Source organism: Berghia stephanieae, chromosome 13 (genome assembly GCF_034508935.2).
Source record: "Berghia stephanieae isolate SIO BIC M18660-M18661 chromosome 13, UCSD_Bste_1.3, whole genome shotgun sequence".
Classification (NCBI taxonomy): domain Eukaryota; kingdom Metazoa; phylum Mollusca; class Gastropoda; order Nudibranchia; family Aeolidiidae; genus Berghia; species Berghia stephanieae.
Genome location: NC_088372.1, coordinates 27,618,565 through 27,636,064, shown reverse-complemented (window position 1 = coordinate 27,636,064; position 17,500 = coordinate 27,618,565). Strand labels below are relative to the sequence as shown.

General features: G+C 33.2%; 1 protein-coding gene across 10 annotated transcripts in view; it reads right to left on the bottom strand.

The window, feature by feature from the left end:
• The window catches only part of LOC144958678 (innexin unc-9-like), an 867,612-nt gene that overhangs the window by 26,043 nt on the left and 824,069 nt on the right, over window positions 1-17,500 (bottom strand). The window contains exon 1 of one of the 10 annotated variants that reach the window (XM_078890801.1): window positions 9,883-11,031. The exons of the other annotated variants lie outside the window; for them this stretch is intronic. The gene's annotated coding sequence lies outside the window, so the exon portion shown is untranslated. Of the gene's footprint in view, window positions 1-9,882; window positions 11,032-17,500 lie in introns of those variants that run through there. 10 annotated transcript variants of the gene reach the window in all.

Below are 17,500 nucleotides of genomic sequence, written 5' to 3'. Positions count from 1 at the left end.
CATTCACATTTGGTTCAATTTCACCAACACATACATTTACCCTACTTGCAAGATTTATTGGAAGCGAAGTTATAAGAGTAAGCGTCACAATTGATTGCGCTATCTAGTTTGTTCATATTCTAAAGTTTTTTTTTCTTCCAACATTATTTATGATTAAATCAATTTTGAAAACATGTATACCCCCAAAATCATAATTTTCATCAACAATATATTTTTAAAAACAAATAAACTCCATATCAGGAAACAACGATAACACCTTCGGCAGCAATGATGTTGGTCTTTTTTTCTGATGAGAAACTTTGTATCCTTAATAGATAAATCTATTTTCATTTCAAAACATGATATATGAGAAAAAAAATGAATATAAATAGTATATTAATAAGATGTTTATATTTCCCGGAAAAAAAATAATTCATATATCATTCTTCTTCTTCTTCTTCTTCTTCTTCTTCTTCTTCTTCTTCTTCTTCTTCTTCTTCTTCTTCTTCTTCTTCTTCTTCTTGATGTGCATGTTGGTGTTTAGAGTGGCACAGAAGCGATTCTGTCTCTGTACCGTTGAAGGTATATTTCAAAGCTAACTACATCCCACAGGCAGGCTGTTCCAAATTCTAATATTGGATGGAAAAATACGATGTGACCAAGTATCAGTTTTTCGAGGTTTAAAAAAATGAATTCTAAGGATAATCTGACAAAGCTGCTTTTTAAAAAAAATTGAAAACCTAAAACATTGACATCACACTTGATTAAGGTCTATCTAAATATGTTATGGTGTAATCTATGATGTTCTTTTCTTAAAACGATTTGACCTTGATAACATTTATATAATTATTGTATTATTAATGACTTAAATCCTATTACTAAACACTGAAGAAGTATTATTTTTCAAGAAGTGATATTTTTCGTTGAATAACATTGAATTTCATAAGGCTATTATATCTACAAGTCAACTTATGCAAGTATCTTGTTCTGCGTGGTTCAAAAATAGGCGCAGGTGTGGAAGTAACTAAAAATAACATAGGAGGGAATTCAAAAAGGGCGGGTAATTGGAAACAATACGGGAACAAACAAACTGAAACGAAATAAATAGAACAAGTAAATAAATGAGAGTAGCACATGCCAAACTACAATAACATTGTACTGGTTATTTAACAGTCCGGCTAAAATATTGACCCGTCCATTTCCTTTCTATAATGTCTGATAGTGAGGGAAAACAAATTATGGTCAAGCGAAGGTAAAGAAGAATGAAAGGGGCGGGGGAGTGTGGTGAAGGAAGTTTCTTGTATAATGGAGGCAACGAGGGAAAATGTATTTTATAGAGGTATTGAAGCTGGTGGTAGTTGTGGTAGTGGCGGTGGTGGTGGTAGTATGTTGTGGTGATAGTTGTTGTTGTTGTTGTTGTTGTTTGTAGTAGTAGTAGTAGTAGTAGTAGTAGTAGTAGTAGTAGTAGTAGTAGTAGTAGTAGTAGTAGTAGTAGTAGTAGTAGTAATAGTAGTAGTCGTAGTAGTAGTAGTAGTAGTAGTAGCAGTAATAATATTGTAGTACTAGAAGCAGAATAAGTAGTTATAGTAGGAGGAGAAAAATAAAAATATGTGTATTGATTTTTAGAATAATCAATCTATTCGGAGCATGAAATCATTTTAAAATAAAATATCATACACTTACATCGCATGCTATTTTATTCTACAGGTTTGTCTATCACCAGATATTGGGTGAAATATTTGGTACCAGAAATTAAACAATATAAAAAAAGTTTTAATAATCACTCAAATTTTATGCAATTTTGAGATCAATGTTATTATTTATTTTTATATTGTTCTAAAATCGGATTAAAGTTGACAGATTTATTTAGCTTTTACCAACGTGCACTTATTACCAGGTCTGATAACCCAATTCATTATGGGCCCATTATTGTAATGGCAATCTCAATGACGCAAAAATATTGTCTATTATAACAATGTTAAAGTTGGCACATAATTGCGTTCGGGTTTCAGACCTGAATATATGTTCACGTCAGCTTTTATCCAATTTCTCTCCCCCCTCCCCCCACACACGCACACATTATTCTCATACGTGTACACTAATATGATACATTACATTGATAAACAGTTAAGACTTTACGTCATGCAATCTAATCATGTCATATTATAAGAGTAGAAAACAGCTTGATGAATGAGACACCGGAGTGAAATTTGATGCCAGAAGTTTAACACCAGAAATGAATGTTTATAAATGTGTCATGTATCTAGGGGACAAGACTAGCTGAAAAAAAAAACAACAAAGCTGAAAAAATGGCGTCCCTATTACACCATTCTGGACTTAGATAAGTATTATTTCGAGGTGAACGAGAAGAAAAATAAGTCTGTTTAGCCCTTTCATTTCCAACTACAGGAAAATCGTCACAATGAACTTTATACTCTTATTCAAATTTGTTTTGTACGTCACAACAATTGGATTCAATAGTCTGATGTCACGTCGCCCAGCAACGGCGGCCATCGTGGTTCTACGCTTTTTATTCTTCATGCTGGCTAGAACTTTTCATATGTCTTGTGATCAGAATGTGTAAAAGTCAAAACATGATCAGGTTTATAATGTTGTTTTTTTCCCCTCTGGATATGCTTTTATGCTCGTCGGAGCCAGTTACTAAGTTACCATGCGTCATTACGAGGGAAGTGACGTTTTGTAAAGCTCGTCTTATTGAAGAAATTATGAAGAAAATGTACCTAGATAGTGCTTTCAAAATGAGTTTTTAAAAAAATAAATGTTTGTGTTGAATAAGTATAAGATTTCGGGAATAATCCTGAATTAAGTCAATAAGGAGAGAGATAAAATCAAAATAATACAGATTATAAAAATGAAGGTTCCTTTTTAAAAGTGTGGTTTTATAGACAATATTGATTTTCTCTATATAACTATTTCAAATATAAATACTATGTGTTTAATCGGTTGAATTAACATTTTCAGACCATTCTGTTACTTTTATCTTATAAAAACTTTCAGGGTTGACAAAGAGGAACAAAAGATATAAAAAATATCACATAAACTGGAAAACGAAAATCGGATAAATGAATGAGTGATCAAAATGCAACATGAATTAAAATACATGACTTGAATTTTCATAAGCTGTTCTTCAAAATGCTTGAATTTTTAATTTTAATGGGTGTTCAAAAATTACCGGGAGTTAATGGTAACTTTGTGCTATAGAACCGCCAGTTTAGAATAGTTTAGCGACAAAACTGCATAGATGCCAGGTGAATTTCAATACTTCAACATTTTCTGAGAAGGTGTTTTGAAAAGTCTTAAAGTGATTTAACTCTACCTTTAAATAGTTTTACAGCGTTTTTTGAAAGGATGATGTCGGCCTAAAAGGAAATTTAAAACCCATTTAGTTTGTCTATATATTTGAGCAATTTTCGTTTTTGTTTTGAGTTTAATTATTTTGAAAAATTAAGACCTCACTGTTATAGAAACTCGTTGAAAATGAAAATGTCATTGCAGCGCAATTGTCCAGAATAATTTAATTTTAATAATTCTTGATTGAAATGAAACTTGTTAATGATAATGTGGTATTTGATGATATCAAAATAAATCATAATATGTATAATGTGTTTTTGTCAATGTTTCTATCTGTGACAAATTCAACAATGAAACAAAATGAAACAAATAAACATCGTTTTATGTAATTGTTTGTTCATGCAGGTGAGGATAAAATATTCTTGTTTTGCCTGCTTTTAAAAAAAATGTTTTGGAATGGCCACATGAAAATGAAGGAATAAATCATCGGATTGAATTAAAACAAGGTAAAACAATAATAAAAACAAGACGTATACAAGCTTATAAATCATTAAATATGTACGCAGTTCGAAAAAGCGTGTTGTTTCTTATTTTCCTAACTTAAACTCACTTGATAACTTTGTCTAATAAAGGTGTCGAAAATAGTGTCAGGTTTTGTTTTATTATCAATCTAATCCTTTGACTTTTTGAGTTGGTTTGATATCAGTGCTATTTTGTTTTGTGCCCAATTTGTTAAACAAGAAAGAGGAAGAGAGAGAGAGAGAGAGAGAGAGAGAGAGAGAGAGAGAGAGAGAAAGAGAGAGAGAGAGAGAGAGAGAGCGATAGCTTTAAGCTTTTTGAAATTTCTTTAATATAGCGCAATATCCACTAAACGTGCTCAAAGTGCTTTACAAAGTGTCCCTGACCAACTACAACACGTAGCATAAAGAACGAGACATGACGCCTGTTAGACGATAATAGATATTTTTCCGACAGAGACAATGCTGTTGACTGCCAGGTACTCATTTTACACCTGAGTACGATGAGAAAATGAATGTGAGTAAAGAGTCTTTTCCAAGGACTCAACCATGCGCCGAGCTAGGCTCAAACCCAGGACTTCCGATCAGAAAGCGAGTGCCATACCACAAGACCTCATAGCCGCACTGAGAATATTATGATTGTTTTCGTTTTCAGTGGTCGACAAGGTTGTAGAAGACAAACTGGTTTGGATGTCGAATTGACTGACATATTATGTGGATGGCTGCCTCTATTCTCACCGCCCCCCCCCCCCCCCCGCCCCGATTGGATTACCGAAAAAAACGTCGCCGGCTTTCTGCGATTTGGATTTGATTGATTTTTTTTTAAATTGTGCAACTTGTGACAAAAAACGTAACAAATTACTGCATTACAACCTTTGGATTAAACATACAACAATTGTGGACTACTATTATGAAGACTAGCATCTGGGGGGTGAGAATAGTCACTTCGTATGTGGATATAGTTGCGTAGATAGAATCAATAGGGGACTCGGATGATACTATCCAAAAGTGGCAAAAATCCGTATTATCCGGCATTGAGGAGTATATATGTCCATTTCCGGTCTCTGATGATCACTCTCGAGTTTCCGATCATTAGCATAATCGTCGTCGTCATCGTTATCACCACTATGACGCAAAATGAGACAAGAATTTGAGACTGGTTATGGATTTTTTTTTCTCCACTAGAACTGACATGGAGTATTTTGGACAAATGTGGCCTAGTGGTATGACACTCGCTTTTGGATCGGAAGGTCCTGGGTTCGAGCCTCAATCGGCGAATAGTTGAGTCCTTAGAGAAGGATCTTTTCTCACATTCTCTCACCGTGCTCAGGTGTAAAATGAGTACCCGGCCGTTAACAGCGTTGTCTTTGTAGGAAAAAAAATGTAATATCGTCCTTCATGTTAAATTTACTGTTGGCCAGGAACCCATTGTAAAGCGCGTTGAGCACGTTTAGTGGATATTGCGCTATATAAACGCTCATTTTTTTTCTCAAGCCCTCATGACTCTGATTATATAATTTAACATTGAAACTATCCTTTAAATTTTCTCTTGAGCGTCAGACGCACCATGACGTATATTGTTTTCAGACAATTAGTCAAGTATGTAGATAAGGTAATGTATATCAACTTCACAGTCAATAAACGTGCATGTCGCAAGAGAAGTCATGACACTGGCAGAAAAGCGGATCAGCAATCCTCTCTCCTAACAAGCCATCTTCAGGTTCTACGCATCTCATACACCAACAATGCAATAATGTTCATTTTAGCCAGAGATAGTTTTAGACCTAAAAGTAATGATTAATAAACAACATTGGCAAATCAATTTGTTTAAAAAATTCGTTTTTCTGACAATTCGAAAATGGTTTTGACAATTTTTGGTGTCATCTTTTTCGATATTTGAAGAAAGTGATTTCAGGCCAAACATCTTTTAAAAGCGTTTTGCCACTGAACGGCAGTATGCTAGTTGTAGAAGACTTAGGTTCATCTTATAATAGACTAGAGCCCAGCTTAAGCTACAGCCAGACACAGACATTAACAACAGGACCACTGAAACAATAGAGGACACTGAACAGGACTAGACTACTCCAAGACGGTTGTGTCGTTTGCTTGTGTCAAATCTACAAAATCTCAAGAAACTGTACCAGACAAAGTAGAAAGAAAAACAAACAAATAAAGAAAAAAGACATTTAAAATTAAAGAAAATACATCCAAAAAATCTACCTGACTTATAGTCCATATTTCTTTTTTTTTAAATGTTTTTTTTCTTGTATTTTTCTTTTTGCTTTGTCTGGCACATAATTTCCATACACAATTATTTCGATTCTTATCTTAAACCAATGCCTGGTCCCTAATGTATTGCTTGCTTGTTTGCATTTTCTAATCATATGAAGTAGGATTTCAATTCAACAAAATATAAAATGAGCATCAACGACAACCACCCCCTTTCTCATCTAAAGAAACAAATAATAAAAAAGAAGCGGAAAGATTATAACTTCTTTGGTAAATCACTTAAAATATCTCTTCTTGATTGGTGCCATACTCAAGTCATCGGTTTAATTTTTATCTCTTGTTTTTTTTTCTTCTCTGCATTGTCAGTCCTTCCATCCCTCTTCTTCTGCCAAAATTAGTAAACATTGTGCATTGTTTAAAGTTGAATATATTGTAATTTAATATATTGGAAACCCATACGCGAGATATCATTTATATGATTATGTTATACTCATTGGTGTGAAAGAGGGTGTCCCAGAAATTTGAAACGAATAAGTAAATAGTTTATAGAGAAACAGACTGCTAATCGCAGAGTGTTAGCTAAAATACCGAGAAATAATTCAAGTTTTGTTTAAAACAAAACAGAAATTTTAAAAAATGACTTTAAAGATTTTTAATGATTTAAAAAAAAATACACATTTCTGTAATGCATTTCAACGTGTCCACCATTTTATATGAACAGTACTTTGATGCGCCCCTGATTTTATCTCCAAGTGTTTTTGAACATTTCCTTGCTCACTGATTTAATTGCCATCAATAAACGTGACAACAACAAAAAAACTTGAATTATTTCTTTATGAACCGAAACAAATTTCATAATCATAACTTTATTAGTTTCAGAAAAAACCCCGATTTGTTATTGTTTCCAGACTTCCGGGACACCGTGTAGTAATATCTGAATTATCAGAACAAACAGATTATCAACAAAGAAACAAAAATATCATAACACGGATATCATAAAACTCGGAATAACACTGTATGTAATGTATCGGCCTAGTTAGCGTAGGATGAAGGGATAAACTAACAAACAAATAACAACAAGAACATAAAAGATCACATGAAGGGTTAATTGGTAAACAATGAAACTTATCCTGTTTCAAAAACAAAAAGAATACAGATCAGGTTTAAAAAATCAAAAATGGTGTCGACAATGATACTTAAACGAAACAAAAACCAAAAAAAAATTAAAAACACCAACAAAGAGCTTTTTGACAATAAAACAAAACATAACAAAACAATGAAGTAATTTGAGAATGTCATTCTCCTATTTTACCTGATAAGAGCAGCCATAAAGGGGAAAACTCTAATTTATGTTGAATCCAAAATATTATTACTAAAATCAGCCATGAAAATATTATATTCGCTCATGTTTTTAAAAAAAATAGATACGGATGAAATGAGCATAATATTGCTCTTTGACCGTTTATCGGCATGGCCGAATTCTTCCACATCATAATTTTTGCTTAGTTTTTATCTGGTCAATTCTATTAAACGTAACCCGGCCATTTTCCATTTTGAGTTGTATTGTTGTTATCGCTCTATTGACGTAAACGGTAAGAGATGCCGTATCCATCCTTGTGCACTTATTTGTCAGTTTGATAACATAACGTAACGTTATTATGGGTTAATTTGATATTGTTGTAAAATATAATAGATGGATTTATTCAATTGTTGTAATTGGCAAAAATTCGACAGTATTTCCATAACAATAATTAGGAGACCACTGACTTCCGCCTGTTTTACATTATTTTTATCGCGACCTTATATCTGTAACAATACATTTAAAATTGAAGAAAGTCTATAATTGTCTTAAATTGTTTAGCTCCTTAAGAGAAAGGCACTACACCATGGTAACAATTCCCCCCGGAATGTCAATTATTTTTGGATCTGTTTAAAAAAGGCTGAACGAATGTAGCAATTTATGTACCACTCTTTATATTTTAGAGCTACTTTAACTAATATCTACCGTTATACTTCCGGATGGCAATGTTGTGAGCTTCTTAGCCAAGCGCATACTATCTATATATAAAAAGGTCAACAATAATTTTAAACGAGAGACGAAACCTAGCTTAAATGAAAAAACCGACGAACATATTTACAAATCTGAAAACCGGGCGCAATTATCGGCCCTTTTGAACATTGTTGTTGTCATAGATAATATTCTGTGGGCTTTTTAAAAATTGAAAGTAAATCCATTACAACATTGGGATCTTAGCAATTTTGGTCATCAGACCTGCAAATAACAAGACGTCAAACAAACGAATAAAGAACATTTTAAAATCATTTCTTTACATTAGCGATATTTCCAAAAATAGTACTGATATATTAAGGATAACTCTCGGATTCTGAAAAAACTCTTAAGCTTTGCATTTTTAGAAATTAATAATTTGTGGTTTGCGATATAAGAATTTCAGATTGAAGATCTTATAAAGAAAAACAAGTATCAACGGGAGAAATTCTAATTGCATTGAAATTCAAATGACCCTTTACTTATCAAAAATGAAAATAAAACCCATGATTTCTTTCAGATGTGTGAAGTTACTAAATTAGGAATTTCAGCCAGTTGAGGGCCATTTTAACATTAAATGCATGAAGTTTAAAGTTTCCCATCTATCATTTGACGTTTGGTAATGTTAGTGGACAGATCAGATTGTCGAACACTTTTATCTCAATATGTATTTCTACTGTAATTCAAGATATGCTCTATAATCTTTATGAAAAAAGAAGAGACATCCAATTTTATACTATCATCATTTCGTATTCTCTTCTTTTTAATTTTTTTCTATAAGTCTATATTTTTTTAATTAAAAAGAAAATCTTACTTTTCTTTCTACTGTCCTGTTATAAATTTCCAATAATGTTACACATACTATTATAACCGGATCGAAAATATGATTTTATAGGTATCGATATCAATATTGATTATATTACATCACTAAACAATTTCTAGTAAATATCGAATAAATATAATATTATAATATAGATCATATTGTTTTAGTACATTTTGTCATACAGCACTATAGAACAGTTACATATAAACACTAAATATAATACGGTTATACAAAATACGAGAAATAAATAAACAAATAAACTCAAAGACACACAGAAATGAGTATTTAAAAAAAAAAAACTTTAAATGTAAAAACAACAAAACAGTAAATGAAGCAGGGAGGTCAAAAAGAAACTCAATTTGAATTTTAAAATAAGTTAGTTCTTTAAAAAGCTTAAAGCAATACAACAGAATCAATTTTTAAAAGAAATGAAAACAAAAAGAAATGTCGTGAGTGATACTAATGGCTGACTTATGTTGAAGTAGTATTTTATATATTTTTTATTTTGTTATTTTCATTAGCAATACTTGGTTGAATATAATTTTATCTATTCACCATTAAAATTGATAAATCAAATCTTGAGCTTTTATATAGCACAATATCGACTCAATGTTCTCAAAGCGCTTTTTTAACAATCTAGAATTAATCGCTATTTGATTTAATTTGTGAACGATGTATATTTGTTTCTAGAACGGATCTTTTTTTAATAGATAAACTATTCTCCTCTATTTAAATTCCAAAATACGATCTTAGGTTTGTTATTCTTTGCATTGCCTCAATTGTATAATTTAATTACGGAAGTTATATACATTATTATATGAGTTAGAAAATGTTTGGCTATTGAAGATTATTTATATTTTATTGTCATTAACGATTATGAAGTATTAAATTTGTGATTAAACATCTAAAGAAAATCAAACATTAAGAGAACAGCTTGGCAGAAATGGCGAACTTTGAACTGAACTTTGACCTACCACAGGGACTCGATCATTTCAAGCGTAGATATCAACTATCAAAACTCGTGGTTGTTCTAGTTGTCTTTGTTCTGTCGTCTCCGATGTTCTGTTGATGAAGAGGAATCTTTGAATCCTTTTTGTTGAAATTACGACTATCAAACACTCCTAATTTATTAACAGTAATGCAAAATCCCGAGTCGTGAAGAGGGAGGCGTTCTGCAAGCGAAGCAAAACGCGTCATTGGAACACGTATGTAAACAAACACAAATTTCAGATCCTTCGAGGTAGATGCCGTTTACAAAATAAAACGCGTTTAAATCTTACATCTCCTTTGTGTATGATACCTCATGACGAGGTCAGAGAGTATTGGATTCAAAATATGCTGATTCCATTTGTTTTACTAAACATTTATATGAATTTTGAATTGCTTTCAATAACAAAAATAGGGATTGCGCGTAGCTTTGTGCATGTCTTTCTTTTAGTCCAATCCTTATTCAATCGCAGAAAATTATTGAGTGATTTCAACATTTACCCAATATAAATGAGATCACTTTCAATACTCAAATATGTAAATTCTGAAGCATTTATAATTCAATGAGATCCAGTTGCTAAGGAAATTCCATATTCCAAATTTTTGACTCCCAAAAGCACGTGAATATTCCAGAATCTAAACGATTCTTCTGCACGAATGGCTCCACGTAACAATGTGAATAATAGAGTGAATTGTCCGGAGAGACGCGGACTAGAACGGATGCCAACAATGGTCAACTAATGACCAAGTCCTGGTCAAATGATTGGGAATTTACGTAAAACAGTTCCAGAGTCTAGACTAGACTTTGTAGTATTCACCATGCAAGTAGTCGTGACGGTATGACCAGAACGACCTATGGCTAAAGCGTCCACACAACGCAACAACACTACAACAACGACAATCAAGTGTCCGAAAACTCCAAGAAGTCTTAAGGGTCATCATTGTCTCATTAGTTGATGACCACAAGTGTCATTTTCATTTGATCCATTCCCTCGACTCCCCTGATCCGTTGGTTTAAGGTGGTGAGAATTGCAACACCGCCTCATGATGAGATGGGGGGATGGGGGCCTCCGATGCGACTGGTTATCAACGTCACTCGGACTCCAAGGTGTTTGAAGAACTAATACGGTTGATTGGTGGTGGGCTCCTGTTGTTGCGATGTTGCTGCTGGTTTTATTCTTTTAAAAATCTTTTTGCTGCTTTTATTCTTTAAAAAAATATTTTTGACGGTTTTATTGTGTGTGTTTGTTTGTTTGTTTGTTTGTTTGTTTGTGTGTGTGTGTGTTTGTGTGTGTGTGTGTGATGAAACTACACAAAAATCAATGGCTTGTTTTTTAGAACAGAATTTGTAGGTTGAAATACAGAGAAATCTTTGATAAACAATTATTAAACATTGATTTAAGCCGTAAGAGGGTAGTTGAAAATGTTAACAACATAAAATTGACAGTATTTTTCTGAAGGCGGTCTATCGATCATCGTTCACATAACAATGTCCACTGTAACTAGCAACACGTTGAGTTGAGAGATAATCTTGACCATCAGTCTGTTTATGAATATATGCCATGAAATACTCCAAGGCAGCTAGAAGAATGAAGTATCCAACAGTTCTAGCGTATTCCAAAGTTATGCCCGACTCGATTATGTACGAGATGTTGGCCACGACTCACGCAAAAAAGATTGCTCCAGTACAAGAGGAAGTACGGGTTGGTGACTTTACTTACAATATAGAAATCTCATGTGTATGTTGGAATTTTTCAGAGGTGCTTTTGTCTTTGTCATCATATATCAAGCCAGAAGAAGTAGAAAGCATAGAAGACTGGTCAATATTTTTATCTTCTTAATTTCCATTTCTGGCAGTCCAAACGAGCAAGTTATTTTTGTTCTATTATAAGAATTGCTGGCTTGGATTTTTTTCGTTATGTATTGTTCTCTGACCGTTTTGGTTTATTGCCTGCCTTTGTTTTAGACACGGCGTTTTGGGGTAATCAAGAGGTAATGCTTTTTTTGCCTTTATAATTGTCTTTGGTAATTCTGGACCATAATGATGACGGAGATGATGGTGGTGATGATAATGGTATTTATAGAAACGATAACGACAATGATATCACTAATGACGCATTTTGTTGTGCTTGATTCATTAGCATTTGGTGATCGGGCGTGCTGTACACTGGGTTGTCGGTTGTGGTCAGTGGGGTGGGGGGGGGTCAGTTCGCCATTGGTCACTACTACTGGCTTGGGGTTGCCGATGACAATGAGTGTTAATTATTGGGGGTCCTTTCTGGCAGGCTATGGTGCTGGTATTGCCATGTTGGGTGTTTAGCCAATGGGACTCTTGGGAATTGTGTATTATAGGGTGATACTGGTGGCTGTGGTGGTGGTAGTGGTGGTGGTGGTGGTGGTGGAAGTAAGTGAAATGTTGAGATGAGTATAAGGTATCAGGCAAGAAATAGAAACAGGGAAATAAAGAACAGTGAGCGTGTGAGGAGGGGGGGGGGGGGGGGGGGGGGAGGTAGCGTGTATATGTGTATATGTATTTGATAAATTTTGAAAAATATGAAAATAAATAAATAAATGAACGGAGATGGAGAGAGAGAGAGAGAGAAAGAGGGAGAGAGAGAGAGAGAGAGAGAGAGAGAGAGAGAGAGAGAGAGAGAGAGAAAGAGAGAGAGAGAGAGAAAGAGAGAGAGAGAGAGAGAGAGAGAGAGAGAGAGAGAGAGAGGGAGAGAGAGATGTATATGGGTGTGATCTGAAATGTCAGTCCCAGTGAGTCCTGAATGTGACTTTCTTTTTATGGCCCCAAGAAAGCACGAACTGACGATTATTTTGAAGAAAAAAAGACTTTGAAAAGACGTTGGATCTATCTTGGTCGATTTGGTGTTTTAAAAGATAACTGTTTCTTCCATATGAAATACGACGAGAAGGTGGTGTTGAGAAGTTTCCACGAAGTCGAATACGTTTAATGTTTTGTCTCAGGTAGTCGGTAGGCAACGATTACTTTCACTGTTTTTTTTCCAGGAATGGTCAATTATCCTAACCCTGAATTCTGTTCTTTTATCACAGTTGGCATTTTCGCCAAGAATAATACAACAAAATCGTTTTGTCATTTTCAACCTCAACTACAACTGGAAGTAAAAACATATCATTTGATTAAAAATATATTTTCTCCAGTACCAAAGGATTATTTTCCGTGAACAAAGATGTAATGAATCGCAAGATCAACACAAATAATATTGAGAAAATCAAGTAGAAATTAAAATCAAAAATTTTCTTTTTTAAAACTATCCGAGCAGTAGCCTATACACATGGCACATAGTTAATGTTACCAAAACTAGATTAAATAATCGGTCCTTTGTGCAAGAAATTATTATTCCACCAATAACAGATAACGATAACATCAACACTTGATTTTGAAAAAAAAAGAAGAAGAAGAAAAAAAAGAACAACCCAAAAAAAAAACACGTTTTTTTAATAGTCAAAATACAATTTTGAAATTCTTAACAACTGATGTGATGCCAGTCTTAAAAAATCACAAACTTCAAAACGGTCCAATCGAACAGTTGCAAAATATGAGATTTCAAATCTTTTTAAAAGAGATATGAAAATCTGTATATGATGCAGTGTCAGACAAAGCAGACAGAAAAATACAAGATAAAGTCATCCCCCAAATTCAATTTCCCTTCACACACACGTTAAAAAAAATCATATTTCTGTCCTAGTCACTTCGATATCTTTATTTTTAAAAGAGAGAAAATAAATATTTGCATGTAGAATTTTGGATAAAGCTCGTCCGACATTAAAAAAAAATTATCTAATGAAACACAAATTATAACTTTTGTTCTTTAAAAAAACCGATTGCATGTTGGCATGTACTATTTAACATCGTTTGGAACTCCTACTAAACATGGCTTCAGAGATCTAGAGCTAGCATAATACGTCATGTCCAAGACCTTCTTCCTTCATTCCAAGGAACCACAGAATTACGGGATGTAGCAAAGAGAAGGAGAGGCGCCTCATAAATATTTACGCCTTCTCTTAATTAAGAGAGTGCCGGGAGGCCATAGTATTATACATAATGATTACACAGTCCGTCTCAATGTTACCTAGGGTCTTAAAGGATGGACGTGTCGTGGCAGAATTACCAAGGGGTTCTAAGTTATTATTGATGGGGGTCTTTCATCACTCTAGACAACAGAGATAATACTGGTGATAATTCTTATAGTATTGATGATCGTACGATATGATCCAAATGATAATAAATGCACTTTATTCGGATAATTTCCAGTAAGCATGTTTTGAAGTCTTAGGTTTAAGAGTTAATTCTGAAAAGATAGAAGTTTGTTTGAGTTAATCGATCTTTGAAATCAGATGAATATGGAACCAAGACGTAAAAGAAGCTTTTTTTTGAGAATTTAAAAAAGAAATGGATTGATGTTGTTCTTATGTGCATAGAACGTTATTGTATAGAGGATTGGGCTCAATATAAATAAACTTCAATATTATTATTATTATTAGAGAGGCAGCCGAGACGTCCCGATCGGATGATTAGGAAGCTAAAGGCCCCAAAGTCAAGTCAGTCATTATTATTATTATTATTATTATTATTATTATTATTATTATTATTATTATTATTATTATTATTACAAGGACTATCAGAATTACTTCTATGCATCCCTATTAAAAAATAAGTAATAGAAAACACAATAAACGCCAGAATCATAAGCAATCCCTAACAAAATATATAGTAATATATGAGGGGGTTCCAAAATGTTGTGTTTGTTGTTGTTACCAACGCCACTACCACATTATCTCATTCGTCTGTAGTGTTTCATTCATTCTGTTTTGTTAATAAAGGGGAAAACTGAAACGTCCATGTTATCTGTCTTCGTATATTAAATTGAAGCTTACATTCGGTTTCACATTGTTATTTATAAGTTGAATGATGTAAAAGGTACGAAAAACTGGCGGTATTTTGGCATCACATCATTGTTCCCTATTCACTATATGATATGATCTTTAGGTAATGCAATGTGTTCAAATTTTGTGTACTTATTTACAGGTCTGATAATCCAATTCATTATGGGCTCATTGTTGTAATGGAAATCTCAAAAAAAAAAAAAAAAATGACGCACAATATTGTACATTACAACAATGTTAAACTAGGCCCATAATTGCACTCTCGGAGGACAGACCTGCATATACGTACACGTCGGTCCATATGGAATAACTGCAGAAATATAAACTTCACTCTTTCTCAATATAATTGTAGATTTAAAAAACATAAACGGAACAAATAAAGACAGTCAAATTCTATTAACCAATTCCGCCTTCCCTCGCCAAATCCTTCTTTTCGAAGTGATGGACCCTCGAAGAGGATCGTAAACAAAGAATAAATAGTTTAAATCATGGATAAAACATAAATTAATAAACATATTCATATCAATTCTATATCCTATAATAGTACACACCACTATTAAAATAATGCTGTTCTTTAAAAAGTACGCATTGACATCAGAAACGAGCTTATAAGCACAACTATCCTCTGAAAATACAAGTGTTATATATATTATATATATATATATATATATATATATATATATATATATATATATAATATATTATTAAATACATCAACGTCCAAAATATGAAGATTTTACAGTCATGCTTATCACACAGCGCCGTCACACCGACAAAGACACTAGTCGCGACGCACTTGCAATCAGGCTTGCTTATTATTACATCACGAATTATTAACATCAACAACGCTAACATTAACATTAACAACAACGCTAACCAATAATAACAACAACGTCATCATCGATCACACATTCACCCTCATCATCAATAATATCATTATTATTATCATTATCATCGGCATCACAAATCAGAACACAACTATCTCCAACCCTATTGTTATTGTTATTATTATTATTCTTATTACTACCATTATTGCAATTGTCGTGATGATAATGGTTTTACCATCATAGGTAGATTGTTAGTAACAGGTATGAAATCGGGCAACACCAAACAGAAGGAAGCAGCACCGACAGATTAGCGAGTCGTTGATCGGTTATGGTGATTGGTGGGTGGTGGTGGTGGTGGGGTGGGATGCGATGATGAAGTATGGCAGAAAGGTGGTGAGAAAAGGAGTAGGGGGGGGGGGGGGGGGGTTGTTATAGACAGACCTTAAATTATTATGGAAGGGTGGACGGGTTTTATCCTTACCGTGGACTCTCCACTCAGAACGATACCGTGGTTATGATTCGGACTTGGGGATGATGATGATGACGAATTCGACATTGCGACTTGATATGAAAGATCGCCTAAATGCAAACCGCAATATTGGATTAAAACATGGCGTATATATTATTATTATTATTATTATTATTATTATTATTATTATTATTATATATTATTATTATTATTATATTTATTATTATTATTATTATTATTATTATATCATTATTAATTATTATTATTATTATTATTATTATTATTATTATTATTATTATATTATTATTATTATTATTATTATTATTATTATTATTATTATTATAAACTATATTAATTATTTTATCGAAACCGTATTACAAGCGTTCGATTTTAGAAAATTACTAATAGGGGGAGATGTAGTAGTGTAGTAGTAGTAGTAGTAGTAGTAGTATAGTAGTAGTAGTAGTAGTAGTAGTAGTAGTAGTAGTAGTAGTAGTAGTAGTAGTAGTAGTAGTAGTAGTAGTAGTAGTAGTAGTAGTAGTAGTAGTAGTAGTAGTAGTATAGTAGTAGTAGTAGTAGTAGTAGTAGTAGTAGTAGTAGTAGTAGTATAGTAGTAGTAGTAGTAGTAGTAGTAGTAGTAGTAGTAGTAGTTAGTAGTAGTAGTATAGTAGTAGTAGTAGTAGTAGTAGTTAGTAGTAGTAGTAGTAGTAGTAGTAGTAGTAGTAGTAGTAGTAGTAGTAGTAGTAGTAGTAGTAGTAGTAGTAGTAGTAGTAGTAGTAGTAGTAGGAGTAGTAGTAGTAGTAGTAGCAGTCGTAGTTGTAGTATTTGGTTTTCTTCTAGATATCAGTGATTATATTCATTTATTTGTTTTCTATGTTCATATCTATCAACTGTTTATACATTTATCTGTATTTAGTTCTTGAATAATTTTTTGAAAATTATAATGGATGAAGCTCTTAATTATATATTAAACTAGAACTTAATAACAATTTTGAAAAAAAAATTACAACAAAATGATTTATTTACTTCAGATATTCCAAAAAAAAAGTCTCTAGCATTCATAGAATAATGTACAAGCCGGTTAATTGCATCATTTGTCAAATCGAAATGTAAATTTGCTGTTTGTGGACTGCTCCATTAGGTGGAGGATATTGAACACGCTCTCACACTCGCTCACAATATTATACACATCAGTATCGATTCTATATGTTTATGATCCGAAGATTGCAGGTCGATTACTATGTCGCATAAGCCCTAACCCCCCCCCCCCCCTCGGCCGTCCCAGCTTTCTCTCTCAACCCTTGTGCTCTATGATTTTTCAGTTATTCTCTATACCCTCTCCAACCCTCCTCCGGACTCTCCCCCTCTCTCTCTCTCTCTCTCTCTCTCTCTCTC